This window comes from Teleopsis dalmanni, chromosome X (assembly GCF_002237135.1).
Source record: "Teleopsis dalmanni isolate 2A chromosome X, ASM223713v2, whole genome shotgun sequence".
Taxonomy (NCBI): Eukaryota; Metazoa; Arthropoda; class Insecta; order Diptera; family Diopsidae; genus Teleopsis; species Teleopsis dalmanni.
Window position 1 is genome coordinate 7,060,356 of NC_051848.1, and position 20,072 is coordinate 7,080,427.

At 27.9% G+C, this 20,072-nt stretch overlaps 1 protein-coding gene across 4 annotated transcripts in view; it reads left to right on the forward strand.

Moving 5' to 3' along the window:
* The window catches only part of LOC119690198 (dual specificity protein kinase splA), a 236,797-nt gene that overhangs the window by 24,374 nt on the left and 192,351 nt on the right, over nt 1-20,072 (forward strand). The gene's annotated exons all lie outside the window — the stretch shown is intronic.

The window sequence follows — 20,072 nt, forward strand, 5'->3', positions numbered from 1 at the left end:
GTTTGTGGTTAAGAAAAAAATTTTGGTGACAATCGTCGTCACTTGCTGTGCATTTCTGTGTCACTAATGCCACATATGCCACTTATGCCACATACGCCACATATGTCCAATGGACATAAATTTACCTTTACATTAAGTAATAAATAATAATAATTACAAATTTCTTTATGGTCAACATAATTTGTTTTTATTTCAGTAGAAATTACTTTTGATTTTATCTTTAATTTTTAACTACTTTACAATTACGGTCAGTAGAAAAAGTGAAAATTGGGCCGTTATTAAAAATGAAAGTCATTTAATATGGTATTAAAAAACACAATAAATGACTTCTTGAATATGCTATTGTGTTACATGTACTCGTATTACAAAACAAAAATTAATAATCTTAAATGACTAATTAAGTCATTTCCGACATCACTTTTTATACTCTCTTATAATAAAATTTTCTTTAATTACTAGCTAATTTATATAAATAAATATATAAAAACCTAATTAATTCATTAATTTTATTATTTTTGAACAATTCAACTTATTTCGTCAAAGTGTTCTATAAATTTATAAAACACTTCTTCTAAATGATTTCAGAAAAATACTTTTCAAAATATTGTGGATAGAAATATTATTTCACAATTTTAATTTTAAACTCAAACATGCCACACCAGAGCAATTTCATAATTTTGTGATATCTTAATTTTTACTTAAGATATGTCAACTGCAGGAATAGTGCTTACATAAACCTCAGCTAACGGCACAACAAGAATTACTTCACACGAACTATTATCTAAAGTATCTGATTTCATTTAAAATTAGTTTTAAGTATTTAAAGTCCGGCTTAAACCAATGAACACTAAAAAATCCATGAATATTATATTCACAGTTTGCAGAGATAATTGCCTTCCTCTTTCTCTCAAAATAGAATATCAAGTCAAGAAAATTAAAGTAATAGTATGTTTCCACTGCTTACTTAGAAAGTGTGACTTACTAATAGTATGTTTCCACTGGCTTCTTTAGACCAGTTAACTTACTTAAAATTACTTGAATTAATGGAAATATGCAAACAAAGCAGTGGAAACGCACTGTAAGTAAAGAGTTTCGGTGCTTTTGAAATTACTTGAAAATAAAATAAGAAACTTAAAATTTAGACTTTAAATGTCAAGTAATCCTTAAAAATAAATTGCCCCCAAGGGAAATTATCCAAATTTGAAATATGTGTCATATGTTTCATATGTGAAATGTAAGCCAGTGTATGGTTTTTAAACTGGCGACTTATAAGCCCGTATTTTTGAAGATGTAAAAGGTGTGACACAAACCGTCAATAGTGTTCATTAGAGTAACATGATTATCAATGTATATCAATGTATTATCAATGTATTATATCAAAAAGATATAAGATATTTATGTGGTCTAATTGAAACCACATATCCTTGTTGTGAGAGGAATTTCGCAAAAGTGTATTTATATGAAGTTCAGGAAATATATCAGCATCAAATTTTTGTGTGCATTACATAGGTAACGTCAGCGTTTTCATTCCCTTCTTTACTCCGATACCTCTGGACACTATTCTAAAAAATAGTGCTCGATCCGTCTAAGATGGTGAAGCTTAATCTGAAATTAATATCTTGCATGCCTTTCTAGTTGGAAAGCGTCTGGAATACACTAAAAGGGTTAGGACGACACACATCCTTTTTAATGTTCTGTCTCCTTAGATTGCATTCATACCACAATTCATATGGGAAGTTTATGACGGTCTTAGTATCTTGGCTTAATTGGAAGAACCTGCAAGTATAGAAGCTTAGTCTGGAATTAATATCTTACATGCCTTTCTAGTTGGGAAGCTTCTGGAATACACTAAAAGGGTTAGGACTACACACATCCTTTTCAATGTTCTGTCCCTTTAGATTGCATTCATACCACAATTCATATGGGAAGTTTATGACGGTCTTAGTACCTTGGCTTAATTGGAAGAACCTGCAAGTATTTGTGTCAAGCTCATTTTCGTTTCTTATATTGTAAAAGGTAAATTACTTAAAAAAACATTAAAAAATAAAATAATAATGAAACCTGCAAAATTTCTGCAATCATAATATAATATTAATAATATTATATGTACTCTATTAATTTCTTAACGTTTTATTACTTTAATAATTTTATTGCCAGTGCTGGTAATAAAAATTTTCAAAAATAAATAACTTCAAATTTCGTCGATATTTGAGCAATTTCCTTTTCCGTTATTTTTTAAAAATATTTTTTGAACATCATTTACCTAAAGCACAAAATTTTTTTGCCATTGTAAATTTTTTTAACAACATAATATTTATTTTTTTTTTCCAACAAATTACAACTAATAATTTTATACTTGAAGGTTAAGATAATAAAACTGGGTTTATCGGTAGTTTAATGTGCATATTTGCAGTTTGAGCCATTGAAACTTTGAATTGCAAACTGTGGCGGAAAAAATTGCCATAAAGATTAAATGAGTTGCACTTAAGTGCCAAATAAAAAACTATGAAGTTTAATAAATATTTGTACTACTTTATGGACTCATAAAACATATTTTGACAAAATTGAAATTAAATCTAAATTGTTATTTTGCTACAGATTTGTGTGAAAAATTTCTAAAAATTCGTTAAATTTGAAAAAAATATTTATACAAATTGTTTTAATTAATTTTATATCCATTTGCGGTATACGATATATGTTATTGTGATTTTGTTAACATTTATACTCAAAAAATGCTCTACTTAAATTAATTGAATATTCTACAATATTACAAAAAAGATATCACATAGCATACAGTTATATATGAGAAGATGATTTTAAAAATATTGCAATTTAATAATAATATAATATAAAAAAAAATCAAATTAAATAGACAACATAATATGAAATAAAATAATATAAAACAAAATAAAATAATGCAAAATAAAATAATATACAGTAAACTATAATATAATAAAATATAGTAAAACAAAATAAAGTAAGATAAAATAAAATAAAAAAAAAATAATATAAGATAAAATAAAACAAAGCATAATATAAGAATTATGAAATACAAATATTAAAAAAAAATATATTTTAAAAATAAACTGTGGAAAATAAAGCAAAAAATAAAAATTAAATAAAATAAAATATTAATAAAATAAAAAAGATATTATAATTAAGTGAAATTAAAAAAAATTCTAAAATAAAACAAATTATACTAAAATAGTGGGACATCAAATGGAATAAAATAAAAAAATTAAATAAAGCAAAATAAAAGTATAAAATAAAATAATATAATATAAATTAAGAAAATATAAAATAAAACAGCGCAAAATATAACAATTATGAGATATTAATAATAAAGCAAAATATTAAAAATTAAATAAAATGAAATATTTATAACAATATAAAAAAGATAGTATATTTAAGTAAAATTTTTTTTTTTTTTTTTTTTTTATTTATTTTATTTTTAATTGTATCTTTCTGATAAGAAATTGACAATTATGTAATCAAATCTTAAAAACTAATCATTATGCAATTAGCAGGTGCAAAAAAGGAGTTTAAACTTTATAATAAAATGAAATGGATTATTATTATCAAAATTTATATCAACATTTTTAGTAAAATTACGTTAAGGTGGTACGAAGCTTTTTCGCTTAAGTCTAGATATTGTGGTATCAGAAAGCAGCTGTTGCGCCATTGGATTACTATGCTGGTGAAGTTTCACTTTATATTTTTGGCCGCATGTTGTAATGACGTCTGCAATAGTTGGGATTCCAAGATCTTTGTGGATATGTACATTTTTGAGATACCAAGGAGCACCGGTTATTTGTCTAAGTAATTTGTTTTGAACTCTCTGTATTTTTTCGATATTAGAAGCACATGCTGCACTCCAGAGTTCTATACCATAGGACCAGATAGGTTTTAAGATTGATTGTATACCAAGACTTTATTTTCCAGAGTTAGCTTAGAGTTTTTATTAATAAGCCAATGGAGCTGCTGTAATTTTAATTTAATTTGAGATTTTTTGCTTTCAATGTGCTTAGTCCAAGTCAGCCTTCTATCAAGATGGATGCCAAGATATTTTACATCATGTGACTGAGGTATAATGATGTTATTCAACTTAACAGGGGGGCACGTTTCTTTTCGCAGAGTAAACGTGACATGCACACTTTTCGTTTCGTTTACTTTTATGCGCCATTTTGCTAGCCACTTCTCCAATAGACTTAAGTGAGTCGAGAGACTTTGGGACGCCCTTATGTGGTCACTGTTAGAACTAAGAATTGCAGTGTCGTCCGCGAAAGTAGCAAGTGTGTGATTTGAGAGTAGTGGGAGATCAGCTGTATAGATTATGTACAGAAACGGCCCCAATACGCTTCCTTGAGGAACACCGGCCATTATGTCGATTTCTCTTGAAATAAAGGTATTGTATTTCAATCTAAATTTTCTAGAAGATATATATGAATACAATAGCTTATGCATATTTTCAGGAAGATAACGTTTTATTTTATACATAAGACCTTCGTGCCAAACCTTATCAAAAGCTTGGGCTACGTCCAAGAAAACAGCGGAACAGTATTGTTTGTGTTGAAAGGCAGTATGTATTTCTTTAGCAATTCTGTGAACTTGCTCAATAGTGCCATGTCCTGTTCGAAATCCAAATTGATGGTTTGGGATCACATTGTTTTGAGTTATTATTGGCATAATATATGACAGGAGCATTTTCTCAAAGATTTTGGATAACTGGGGCAAAAGACTAATTGGTCTATATGATGATGCCAAAGTTAGGTCCTTTCCTGCTTTTGGAATCATTTTTATTTCTGAAACTTTCCATTGCTTCGGGTAGTAGCCAAAAGCGAGGATGCTGTTAAATATCACCGTTAGAAAATTTATTGCTGAATCAGGCAATTGTTGTATCATTTTACCCGTAATTTTGTCGTATCCAGGTGCCTTTTTGGGATTTGCAAATGTTCGAATAGTCTCCTTGACGTTATCCAAACACAACGTAAGGGGAGTTTCAACAATAGAAGGAGATTCGATGTTAGGTTGAAAATCTGATAATTGTGGGTTTGGCTGAAAGACACCCTTTAGGTGTTCTGCTAAAATACAACCTTTTTCTTCGTCATTGCGAGCCCAAGAACCATCCGGTTTTCTTAGCGGTGGGTCATTTTGTATTGGCGTTTTAAATTTTTTCGTTGCCTTCCACAGAGAATAGTTGTTTTCTTTAAGTGGACCAAGTGACTCGAGATATTCTTGTAAAGAGCGGTTTTTGTCATCAGATAGTGCTTTTTTAAGATCTTTTGAAGCTTTATTTAATCTTTGTTTTGAGGTGGGTGATCGAAGTCTTTGCCATTCACGCCTGGCTTGTCGTTTTCGAGAAATAAGATAATCAATGTGTGATTGAAATACTATATTTGACTGGACTGATCTTTTTGGTTGAGAGGCTTTAATTACAGCATTATTTAATGTCTTGGTAAAGTGATCAACTGCTTTATCAATTTCTTTAGGTGAACTACAATTTGAATTGTAACTTATTTCCTCATTAATAATATTTATATATTTCCTCCAGTTTATTAGAGTTTTCTTATTCTTATTTATTCTTATTTAAGTAAAATTAGAAAAATATTATAAAATAAAATAAATTAAAATAAAAAAATTAAATAAAGCAAAATAAAAGTATAAAGTAAAATAAAAGAAGTGATGTAAAGTAAAAGTAAATCAAATCAAATAAAATAAAATGCATATAAGAAATGTAATGAAATAATATAATACAATTGGTTAAAAAACAGAATTGATTAGAAATAATTAATTAAGATTGACTAATATAAGAGTACATGCTACATAAACATTAACTATAGTTCGTCTATTTCTGACGTACTAAGCTTCAATAAATACAGTCCATTTGTTAACTTGGACGAAGTTTTCTGTATCGATTGTTTTAATTTTTAGATAAATTTTTATACATTCATCCAATATGGCTTTATTTTATATGTACAACAAGACTGTCAAGAATTAATCAGAATTCAATCTCCAAGAACCCAAAGTCAAAGAGTTGCAGTCTTTTTACCAAACCTGTACTCTATATGACAATCATTTTTTTGGAACAATAGTTTTACGTTTAAGATAGTTAGAACTATTTTTCCCAAATCTGTGTGCTAAGCAATTAAAAAAAATAGACTATTACTGGCTTTAAACATTTCAAAAGATTTGGCTAATTCACACAATTGCCTGCCGACACATGAAAAACTTCATCTAATTGAATTGGAGAGTTTATAAAATTGTCTCTTAAAAAGACTGACAACTTTCTAAGGTACCAAGAACTTAGATCATAATATAGCTGCGCACTGAAGACTTAGCGGAAACAATCTGTCTATTAATGACATGCCAAACTTCCTATAATGTGTAAATAATATAATGTATTAAATCTCAATTTTTTTTGAGATTTTTAATTATTGCTAGAATCTTAATTTTTATTTTATTAATAAAAATACTTAGAGCTAAGCAGTTGCTCTCTCGAACTTTTTTTCTTTATTTGTTCTTTATACGGGTTAAAGTCAAAGTCACAATATTTTTATTAGTCTCTTTATTTTATTTCTTTTTATTTGATTTGATTTCTTTTATTCTCTTATATCTCTTCTCTTCTTTTAATATTTGGTTTGGTTTCTTAGTCACTATTTGTTTATCTATTATTATTTTTCGTTTAATATCTGCTAATTTCTTAGTCAATTTTTTTCTCATCATTTTTATTTTTCTTTTATTCTACACTTCTCTCTAGTCATCTATGTAGTGTCTCTGATTTCACATCTGATTAAGTCTATTTCTTATTTTTTTCTCTACTTTTTACTGTCTACTTTAAATAATATCTTGGGCTGTATCTTTATTTTTTTTCTATTTCCTATTTTCATCGTTCTTCTTATCATCTCTTTCACTACTTTTTACTAGTTATTTTATATAATTGCTTTGGTTGTATCTTTATTTTTTTTTCTTTCTCCTATTTTCATCTTTCCTCTTATTGTCTTTTTCTCCACTTTTTACTATCTATTTTATATAGTTGCTTTGGTTGTATCTTTATTTTTTTTCTATTTCCTATTTTCATCGTTCTTCTTATTATCTTTTTCTCTACTTTTTACTGTCTATTTTATATAATTGCTTTGGTTGTATCTTTATTTTTTTTCTTTTTCCTATTTTCATCTTTCCTCTTATCATATTTTTCTTTACTATTTATTTTATATATTGCTTTGGTTGTATCCTTCTTTTTTTTTCTTTTTCCTACTTTCATCTTTCCTCTTATCATCTTTTTTTTCGTTTCTTTGATCTTTTGTCTCTTTCTATTGATTTGGATGTATTCCAACTTCTACCGTTTCTTTCTACTCTTTTTATTTATTTTTCAATCACACTCTTTCACATATTTTTTGAAATCCTCAATACTAAATGTACTAAATATCTTTCAGATTGATCTTTGTTTTTTTAAATTACGTAATTTCATAGCGCTTTGTTGCTTTACTCTTAAATTATTTCAAAAATATTTGAAATACACATTAAAATATTTATTTATTTATTTTATTCAAGTACCGAGTTTTGTATGTTTATTTGTTTATATTTTCACTTGACTTCTTAACAAAATTTCTCATAACATCTGAATTGAGTGGAGGTAAGCGCGCAAATGTGTTATTTATCACAGTGTATAAATCAAACACAAAGATACAAAAAAGTAAATCGTTATATATATGTATATATTTATATGTATATATAAGTAGTTGAATAGAAATTTTATATCTGTTCGAATTGTTTCGATGATATTTAATGCAGATATTGTTGAGTGACAACAAAATAACAACTGTAAAGTTATCAATGATGATGTTGTCGATGTTAACGAATATTGAAATGTACTCGTACGAAATGTAAAGCAACAAATTGAAAACAATTGAATGCAATCCAATTTAAAAGATACAAGATACAGCTGAAATGCAATCAATTCGTGATGTTATGCAAGCAAAATGATGCCAAATTATTTTAAATTATTTCACTTTACTCTTTCTGCTACTTAATTTTATTTATTTTGTCATATTTGTATAAGATATTTATTAACAATAATAATAGCAATTATGTTATTGCTATTGTTGTTATGATATATTATAGTTCTTACTGTTGTTGTTGTGGCTGTTGATTTTTGATTTTTTTTTGAGTTGATTATTACCATTTAATGATGTATTTAATTACCACTGTTGGCGTTAAAAATATTAACAACCGGAAAAGGTTATTAAACTGCGAGATTTCAACAAAAAATAAATAAAATAAAATGTCATAAAGTATATATAGTAAAATACACAAAAAAAAAAAATTAATATTACTGGAAACCGTTAAAGTATTGATTTTTTATTTTATTTTAATTAACGTACCTTAATGCAATTAAAGTAACAGCCAAAAACTTTATTGCGTTGGAAGTTGTGGAAGGAAACCAAGGATAGCTGCTTTGAAGTACACAAAATAAGTTGATGTTGATGAAGGGAAGGATTTTATTGCTATAGAACGTATTATAAACAGCTAAACGGGCTTTTATAAGGAAGTGATAATTACGACAATATTGAAATATAATAATATTTTAAGAAATAATTCTTGGGTAAAAATTTGTTTCTTTTTATTTTCTTCATAATTAAATCCATTTAAATTTACACGTATGAAGATTATAAAAAAATAACGAGATTTTGTTATATGAATCGAGTCATTTTTTGTGTATTGGTTCCACTACTAGTAACGTATTGGCAAAAATATAAACATATTTTAATATGTTTAGTAAATTTTAAAATAACAAAATTTTTTTTTTATATCTTAAACTCAAAGAGGTACTATTTTGAGTCTTCAATATTAGATAAAATTAAAACGAAAACGTAAAGTAAGGTGTTGAATATACTTATACCCAACAAATAATGTTTTTTAGACTGCATAAGTGCATAAAATCAAAGAGAGATTTTTTTGAAGGGGTGAGACTGAAAAATTTGCATTTTCTTTTTTTTTCCAAAAATCAGAATTACTCGTTACTATCTAACTATTTCATATATCGTACATTATTTTTAAAAAACTATTAAATGATATTAATTTTTAACATCGTTATTATATGAACAACACAATCCAAATCATTTATTAGTATCTGCAGCAGTAAGAGCTATCAGAATTGTATGAACCTATTAAAAGAAAAACTTAGAATTATCACAGGAATTCTAACAGGGCACTGTAAACGAATGTATACCTTACGAGACTGAGTATACAGACGGATGCAAACTGTAGATTCTGTGAGGAGATTGAGAAGTCAGGCACACATGTGCCCTGCGCTAATACACATACGAAATAGGCTCCTAGGAATGTATAGTCTTACGGAATAAGCAATAAAACTCTGTGAAATAGGTTCTATAGTACTTTTTATTCGTTCAACAGCGCTTAGAGACCTAGTCTAAACTCAGAAGGGTGCACAATAGACCCAACGGTAGCAGTGCCACATCCCCTTATAACAATAACAATAATAGTATATAAACACAGTTAAGATATATTAACGCCGGCTGTTACGCATATAATTTAAAAAATAAAAAACAGTATGTAAGGAAGATTGTGATCGATTTCAGTCTTCCTGGTAATTTTTTTTACTGTGTTGTGTTTTGATACTGTTTGATTCTTATTGATTACATTAAAAAATAAATCTATCAACTATCAACCGCTGTTTAGTTTATGTAAATTTTATTTTAATTACAAAAACAATTAACAACAACAAGCCACGTCAAATTTTAGTCCGCCTATACAAATGTTCAAGTTTTGAAACCCGTTATCCTGAGACCTAACCTATGTTCGCATATAGCGTAATATCTTTTGTCATTTCAAGACGTCCAGGAAACCAAAATGGGACATAATATGGCATTTTATTCATAATTTTATATGATTTTTAAATTATTTAAGCATTATTATGACTTTTATAAAAAAAAATTATTTGGAATTTAATTACCAAAAATCAGTTTTAAACTATTTTACTACAAAATCTTCTACATTTCCATATTTTCATAATGAGAATCTTCAAAATTCTTTTAATCCAAACAGAATTCAAAATCATTTGTCGCTCGCTTTAATTAATTTTAAATTCTTTGGACTCAATACCTTTAACAGTTAAAATCATTGTTAACGGTATTAAGAACATATTTTGTGTTTATAAACATTAATCAAGGCAGAACTTAAACTTCATAAACAAAAGTCGTTGAAATATGGTACATCTCTTCATAGAAAATTGCGTATCTATTGTTGCTATGCAAATATAAAAAACTAAATCCAAATGAAATGAAACCACTTATGTGCTTATGTGCTTTGAATGCGTATGAAATTCATTTGTTTCGTTGTTCAATTTCATTGTATCTGTTATTAAGTAAATGCCTAAATTAATTACATTTTTTGCATCAGGTCTTGTGTTGCCCGAACAACGGTGTTGCAGCAACAAATGTTGCTTTACTGCTGTTTAATAACCGTAATGTTGTACATGGTCAGTTAATGCGTTATAATTGCAATTATTTCAGCAACGTTTTTAGGCAATTTTTTTTTCTTTTTTGGCTTTTTTCTTCTTATTTTTAATATTTTATATTTTTTCACAGTTTTTCACAGCTGTATACACATACATATCTATAAATTTGTGTAGACATTAAAGACATATACGTATACAAGGTGAAATGAAAAAACTGCAACAAAGTAAAACGCCATAATTTTTTCATTTTTTTTAAATTTTATTGAATGAAAGCAAAAAATGTCGGAAATAACATCAAATTTGAGAATCGGTTTAGATTTGCTCGAATTGGCCACCTTTGGCACGAACTATGACCTTCAAACGGCCAATGAAACCATCACACGCTGCCCGAAAGTGGCTCTGCGGTATTTTGTCCCATTCTCGGCGAAGCGCTTGCTTGAGATGATCGACACTTTGGTATTTTTTAGTTCCAACCTTGCTTTCCAAAATACCCCAGGCACAATAGTCCAACGGATTGGCATCCGGAGATTTTGGTGGCCATTGTGCGGTGGAAATGAAGCGAGGAACCTCATTTCTTAACCATTCTTGGATGGCGCGTGCTGAGTGCGATGGTGCTGAGTCCTGTTGGAATGTCCAAGGTCTGCGGCCGAAATGTTTGCGTGCCCAGGGCTTCAGAACTCCCTCCAAAATATTTTCGCGATAGATTTGCGCATTTAATTTGACACCACGGTCGATGAATACGAGCGGCGAGCGACCATCGGCTGTTATGGCGGCCCACACCATCACCATGGCCGGCTTTTGAGTTGTGATGGCCAACCGAAGTTGCAAATTTTCAGCTGACCTCTCTGGCAAGTAAACACGATCATTTTGTTTGTTTACAAACTGCTGGATAACGAATGGTTTCTCATCGGAGAAAACCAAATTCGGCAGTTCACCACTTTCGGCCAAGCGAAACAACTCTTTAGCTTTTTCGAGTCTAACTTTTTTTTGCGCATCAGTAAGATCTTGCACTTTTTGGAACTTGAATGGCTTTAGTCCAAGCTCATTTTTCAATATTTGCCGAATGGCATATTGCGATATGTTCAGCTCACGAGCCATTTTTCGTCCACTGCGACGCGGATTTCGTTCAATTCGCTTTTTCACTTTTCGAACCATTTCTGCCGATGTTGCTGTTTTTTTTCGTCCACTTCCTTGACGTCGGGCTACGCTACCAGTATCATGGTAACGAGCGATGGTACGAGACACAAAACATTTATTCACTTCTAAATGCTGGAGGGCTCTAACGATAGCCACTTGTGGTTTTCCAGCCAAATGCAAAGCAATCACACTATCACGCTTGAATTCCATCACAAATAACTTTTTTTTTGAAAAATTCCCACCAAAATGCTTTTGTGCGCTTGTAAACAATATAATGAGCTGTCACTAGAATAAATCTGACAGCTGTGGGACGAGCGGTTTAGAAATGACAGCAGTCTGAAGTTGGTTGCAGTTTTTTCATCTCACCTTGTATATAAATAATATTTATATATTTAAAACTTTTATTTAAAGCGCTAAAATATTACTCAATAAAATAAAATAAAATAAAATAAAATAAAATAAAATAAAAATGACTTTTATATAACAGCAATTTTGACATATTAACGACTAATCACAAATGAATTAAACGAATTTAGTGCAAATAAATTGTATCTTAATAATATAAATTAAATTAATTTAAGTTAATTAGTATTTAATTATATGCTGATTACAGTTTACATTTTGTACTCTTAATATAGAAATTGTAAGCAATATGAAATATTTTGTTTGTTACAATTTTGTATGTCATAATGTTAAAATAAACTAAATTAATTAATTAAATTATAATATAGTTTTAATATATAAACTTCTTTCATGTTTTATTGCAATTAATTAATAGTCAATTGCGGAAGCGGAAATTATTTATAACAGGAAAAGTGTTGTTCTTAAATTAGTGCGTTTTGCATAAAGAGCGATTCAAAAATTTTTTGCAATAAAACAGTAACTGCATTAATTGTAGTAATTATTTTTTAAATTATGCAGTAAAAATTTTATTATTAAAAAACAAATTTTTTAAAGTTTATAAAAAAAAAACAATATTTATCGATATTTTTAATGTGAAACATTTATTAGTCCCTTAATCTTATCATTATTTGTCGAAGAAATTTTTTACATTTCGCAGAGTTGCGACCAGAGTTATCGAAGAGAACATTCAATCCTTTTGTATAGCTTTTTATATATATTGTTGGACGTTGAGAAAGTGCACAGTCCAACAAGTGGCCCCACTAAAGTGAAGGATTAGCCGAAGTAGTTCACTTAACGACTTGAATCCTTGGTATGGCTTTTTAACTCACAGCACTCCAATTTTTCTTAGTGGAATTTATTAAATTTATATATATATTACTATAGGTCAACTTACACATGGTCATTATTTTCATTTTCCATTTAATTATTTAATACAGAAAGATTTGAACAATTATCTTTAGGTGTAAATATCGTTGAGGATCTGCTTAGATCTTTCAATTGTTTTGTGTAGATACCAATGACTGTTTAATTTACTCGCCTGGCAAAATATAGTATATAGATAACAGATTCAAGAAACTAATTGTATTATTGAGAATAAAAAACTTCTGTCCACTAGAATGAAAACTTTTTAATCCTGACAGCGCAATTAATTTCCAATTTATTAGATTGGATATGCTATATGCTATTAGTTAGAATGATATTAGTTCAATGAAAAATTCTTTGTAAATTATAAATATATGAAAATATATATTTTTTTTAAAAATACATTTGAATAAAACTAAAAAAATTTCTTTTCAATATTACGAAGACTATTATAATATAGTAAATATAATACATATATTTATATATAACTTTTATTATATATATTTTATTTTAAAATTATGTAAATGTTAGAGGATGACGTGGATATAGTTTTAGTAATATTAATTTATGTTAGATAGTAATCCTAATGACGACTCTCAAGGAGAGTCGAAATATAGGGTATAATAAAATAAAACGTTGAATTATTAAACAAAAAAGGGACCAAACACCAAATTAAAAAATGGTACTTCGAGTTATGGACTGTATATATTTGGTTTTATACTTTCACTGCTGTTAAAAATAACATTTAATAAAATTTGTGATTTTTTAAAGAATTAAAAATAAACAATTCTTAATATTATATGTAAATCTCTAATGCGTGTACCGAAATTCAATATATTATTTTAGTATTAGAGACTAGGATTTTAATTTAAAAAAGTGCATCACTAAGTAATACTTTAATCAGTGGTCCAACAATATTAGATACGATAGACTAGGAAAGATTATTTGTTGGTAGTGGTGCTTCTCTTAAATAATAAATATTTTATGTTTAAATAATTATATTTTGAACACATGCTCTCACGTTCTAAATGTACAAATGTTATAAAAAGTGTTGAAAAAGTGTAGTATCTTAAAAGTCTGATTTATCTTGTGGATGGTAGATACTCATTATAAGGCGTGTTCGTACTTTTTCATATATTGAAAAAAATGTTTTTTTGTATATATATTTTTTTGTAATTTTTTATACGTTATCGTATCGTTTATGTGTGTGTTGTAATATTTTAATACTCATCAATATTGTGTTGAATTATTTTAGTAGCTGTTTTCGAGTCATTTGCTTATATTTTTAAACATTTCATATTATTTCTATTAGTATTTTGAATTATATTTACATATTTAACACCTTCACTTGCCGGCTTTAAAACACCTTCGTCCGCCTGTCTAGCATCTTTCAAAGATTATATTGTATTTCATGCGCTTATGTTTTGTGTTATTTACAAATTTGCTGTGTCAATGCCGAAATTATAGCCGCAAGTAAAAATATTAAAAAATGATAATCAATTTTTAATAATTATTGGTTTTTTTGAAGAATGAATTATATTAACAAAAAATTAATCAATAAAATAAATTTATATAAAAAAAAAATATATTCATATATATACATATATATATGTTATGTATAAAGTAACGACGTAAAGCAGATGTGCATTTCAAAAGTGTACAGCACCTACTTATTTTGATAATTTTACTGAGAACTAATTAATTTTGTATAAACATACATAATTATATTCATGTGTAATTAATTATATGAATATCTTATTAAATATTCGTTTTACTTTTGAAAACTCTTGATAGGAAAATCAAAAAGCATTTTTTTGTACAAATATGTTCAATAAATTTTTTTCTATATAATTATTATTATTTTATTATAAATAATTTTTACTTGTTCAATTAATGTTGTTACTTTGCTAAGAATTGTTTATGGAACTCTTCATCCGATACATAGATTTATTGTTGGAAAGACACTTCTTTTTTATATTATATGTTAGTTTTGCATAACATTTTGTTGTATTTCAAGTAAACTTACTACTTCATACAAACGTTTTTTTAAAAATATGTGGTTTTCCAACTATTGATAAAATAATCTTTAATCTTTTTCCAAACTTGATTTTAATTAAAATTTTAATTAATCAATATGATTATTATTTTTTTTTCTATTCAATTATCATTTATGAAACAAAAAAATTTTATATTTGGTTATTGACAATCATTATTATTGTGTGATGTTATATATTATATACAGATTCGCTTTCAATAAAGTATTAGAACGACAATTATTACAATTTGTTAAAAGTTCAATATAAAAACTAAGTTCTTGTTGGTTATTCGTTTAAGAGCTGGATGTTTTATATTCCGTAAGAGTCAGCCGTTGCTAAGTTCCTATTAGGAATAATATTTTGGACTCCCTACCACAAGTTGTGTTTTTTGTGCAGTAAAGGTCGATTGCTAGTACATGAATTCGACAATGGTCGCAGTAGTTTTTTCGAAGCCAGTACTCTGTTGATTTGTATTTGTATGCCCAGAAGTGTGATTGATTAAAAGCCATTTAAATGTAGAGTGAAAAAACTTTAAAGAAGAAAAAATCATTTTTAAAAATCATTCATAGTTAAACATATTTTCTGTCCTACCAACAATGATTTGAAAAGTACTTTCCATCCAATTTCTATATTTTTTAAGTTATTTTAATAGAGTTTTTTATATCATTTTCTATAACATATTATTTAATCATGATATTAGAAATATATTTTATTTATATTGTATAAACTAATCAATACATTCTTATTTTGTTAATACTCACCTTATAAGTGTGTAATTTTATTTCTTTCTTTGCATTCTAAAATTTGTTTAATTTATAAAATATTTTTTTGTTTAAAAATAGTATGTAAACAAAAATTAAACAAACTTCTCTTATACATATTCAAAAAAATATTTGCAACAACTTGTTTATCAAAGCTTACAGATCTTAATGCAATTGATAAAAAGTAATTTCATGTTTTTAAATTTAAAAAGCCTCCCACACATAATTTAAACTACCTATCATCACTATATTTATTAGCACCTTAATAAAACTACAAATATTCATAAAATAATAACCTTTTCTTTTGTATAAACACAAACTACTAAAAAAAATACTAGCTTCATCTTTAATATTTACTCCCACCATGTTTTCTTTTTCATGCAGTACTAGCGCAGCAAAACCAAAGACTTAAGCAACAAACTTTTCTAACAAAAGGCGGTTGCAATTTATCAAATTGCATATTTCTAAGAAAAACTAAAGTCACTTCTGAAAATGCTTTACAAATAAATCCTTACATATAGATATATGTAACTTTCTGCATGTAATAACAGATATCATAATTTTTATATTATTTGTATAGGAAAAAATGCTTTTCGTATGGATAATATAAATCAGAGTTCAGTGCAGTTCAATTCACACAACTGAAGCATAGATTGAAGGAAAATTTAAGTTAAAAATTCAAAATTAATAAAAAGAAAAATTTCTGAAAATTTCTACTAATGTGTGTATTTTAAAAAAAAGTTTAATAATTTTTTTTTTATAACAGTTTGGCATTTTTTTGGTACATTATAAGTGAAACCATTTTAATTTAAGAGTCATTTAATTTTACATAATTCTTTTTTTTTTCTATTTTTACTTTTTTTCCCTTGCGAATTGCATTTAACACTTCCAATATTCATCGATTAAACTCGTTACAAATTCCATTCGCCGCTGCTGAAACACGCTATGCCAACCATCGATTTTATCGATTTCATGCTATGATTTCGCGATGTTATCGACAAAACTACAATTGTCATTACATTTTCAGTTAACAATTTTTCATTGATTGCATTCACATTAGCATTTTTGCTTCATTTTAGATGGTGAGAAATAATATCGCATGCATGGCACTCGGTTGGCGGATTTCTGTCGAAATGCGGGGTGTTACATGTGAAATTTTCCTACAAGAAAAATAACTTTATTTAAGTGAGAAAATTAATTCGCGGAATAAAATTTTTTTAATGAATGTTTCATTTTATTTCTTCTAATCTGTTGCAATTTCTGATTTCTGTTATAACATTCAAGATATTTAGACAAAAATTTATTTGAAAAGTCGTTTTTAACAATTTTTTGCCATCATCAACTTAATAATTTATTAAGAAATTTTGCGAAATTTAAAAAAAAAACGCAATTTTTAAAAATTTTTCACAAATTTTTTATTGGGAAGGTTATGCGTGACGCACTCAAAAGGGCGATAAATCAAAATTGGTAAACCAAATTGATATTTTAGTAGTCATGCTATTATTATGATAATGACGTGATGTCAAATTTTGATGATCTTTCAGTCACAATGTTTCACATAAATTTTATGCTGTTCATAGAGATCAGTTAAAATAATTTTTAAAACATTTCAAAGTTAAATATTGTAAAAATTTAACCAGTATAATTAATAGAGAAGAAAAACGTATAGCTGTTCTATACTATATTCAATACTCATACGTTAAAGTTGACAAAAAGTAATTACATATATTTTTTATAAATAAGAATAAAATAAGCAACTTCTCTGATAGTCTTCTGCGGTTGTGACATTTATTTAAGTTTTCTTAAAATTGATGGAAAATATGTCCAAGAAAAATTAATGAAATTCGTTCAAAACTATACCATTCCATTAGGGGGTGAAAAGCATATCACTAGAAGGAGTAACAGCTTAAAACTGAAGTCCTGTGAAAAGTAATGTAGAACCTATACGCGTATATGGTCTGTGTGGAGTTTGTTATTGACTTATGCTTAAAACTAACCTACGCTATGATACATAATATATATAATAAAATTATTAAGTTTTTATGAAAATGCAAACATCTTTGTTAAGTCAAATGTCAAGATTTTAAAAAAGAATTAAGCAAAAAATTACGAATATTAATTTCAAAAATTTTATATAAAAATTATTAAAATTAAAATATATTTCCCATAGAAAAGATATTATTAAAATAGTACTTCTCGCAACAGTAGCAAAACTGCCAATCATTTTTTTGCGGCAACTGAATGGATTGCACTTTTATGTCGTCAGTGCAGAAAAGTTCAAAACTGAAATATTTATAAAATTTATGCATGAGCAACTATTGCTCTTACACATACACATAATAATACGGGTATCTGCTGCCGTTCCTTGATATACCATATTGTTGCTAACTTTGTTACCGCTTGCTGGCAGCTGCAGACTGCTAACTGCAGACTGTTGGCTGCATACTGCTAACTGCAGTCTGTTGGCTGCATTTGACAATACTGATTATGAAATTTGTTTGTGGTAATCTAAGCTCAACAGAAGTGTTGTCATTTTGCTTGTTTTCTGAGCTTCTGGGCTCAGCACTCTTAAGCAGAGATCAGCCTATTCGAGCTGAGCTGAGCTCGACTCAACTGAGCGGTTCAGTTCAATCGCCTCACTTAGCGTGCCGTATCATGCGAATATCATTTTTCAAAACACAATGTATCTTGCCGTATGTGCGCGCGCCTAATTTTGATTGACTTTTCAGAAAACCCAAAGATGTCATTTTCGTTGTATGTCAACTATGTAACCTTTCGCTTTCAATTAAACACTTACAAACAATAACGAATACGAAATTAATTTTTATTCAAAAAAAAAAAAAAAATTTGAATCAAACTTTTTATTCAACTTCACTTAAGACCATGTAATTCTCTTTAAGACTTCCTCACCTGAAATCCGCCGCTCTATTCATAAATGAATCTTTTTATGAACTTTATGATGATATTTTATGTTTGCGGCCCACGGGCAATGACCGCTTTAAGACAATTTGATATTATTAATTACAAATCCACCAGTATCTACTGTTTTAACATTCAATTTAATTTAATTTGATTTAATTTAATTTAATTTAATTTTTTAATTTAAATATATATTTTTCTTCAAGTACAATAGGTGTTGAGCGGAACACATTTTGTGGTGATAGTCTCTATTCAAAACCTTTTTCTTATCTTTCACTTTTCTATCTTTCACATAGGTTTTTATTTGCGTTTAGTTTGTGTCTTCGTGATAATAAATTAAATATATTAATAATAAGATATAACTTTTTTAATAAGCAATTTGCTCAATCTATTAGTTTTAATGGCGTAGGCGTTATAACAATAATTTTTGTTTGACAGTTTTTGAAGTTTCCGGCAAATGAGTGAAAGAAGTAACTGCACATACCAAATGTGTGTGATAGTCACTTCAGTGAATGAAAATAGTATCTAGGAAATTACATATTGTGCATGCGTTGTTATTTAAATAAATTAGTCAATAGAGACCACACACCACACGCCACACATTAGGAGGCGCAGTAATCATCTTAAATTCGAATGCATAGAAATGTTGTGAAGAGCTAAGAAACAAGAGACCATAAAAAAGAGAAGGATGATTTATTCGACCAGAAATCAGAAAGTCATTCAATTCACATATCTACGATACATGATAGCTACATAACTTCTCTAGATAATTATAACAATAATAATACGTCTTGCTCGACGTCTATGATTTCGAGCAGGCTCTTATACTGGGCATAGGCTTTCTATAAGCCGCTTCCACCTTTCGCGCCGTAATGCTACGTCCTTTATGTCTGTAATGTTGCTTATGTTTTTTCCTAGGGGCTGCAAAATGGTGTTTATTTCATTCAACGTTGACCTTCTCCATGTTGTTTTTGGACTGCCTCTTCCTCTACTACCTTGCGGATCTTCCTCTACTACCTTAGATCAAAATAATCTGAAATAAGATTTTTGGTTTCTAGTTTTGGAAGAGCATCTGAAAAAATCAGTTAGTAATAGCGGTTTTAAGTGTTAGAGTTTAAGCAGGTGGAGTATTCTTAAACTCATATATTTGGACTGAACACTTTTAAATACAAAAATTTTTGAACTGCCAAAGATACTCGTTAGGGATGCCACTATTCATTTAAGATCGTTGTACCAATAATGTTGATGATGTTGAAGGATACTTGAGGTGCTTAAATAACAAAATCAGTTCGTTTACCTATGTTTGTTTATTGGGACTGTCAACTTTTTTTATTAACAAAAGGTGTAACAAAATGAGATTAAAAGAAATTAAAGAAAAGTTTGAAAGTTGAAATGTTTTATTTGTCAAATTTCGTTTATATAAAATAATTATAACGTAATTAAATTTCATTTTATTTTATTGATTTGATCCTGATT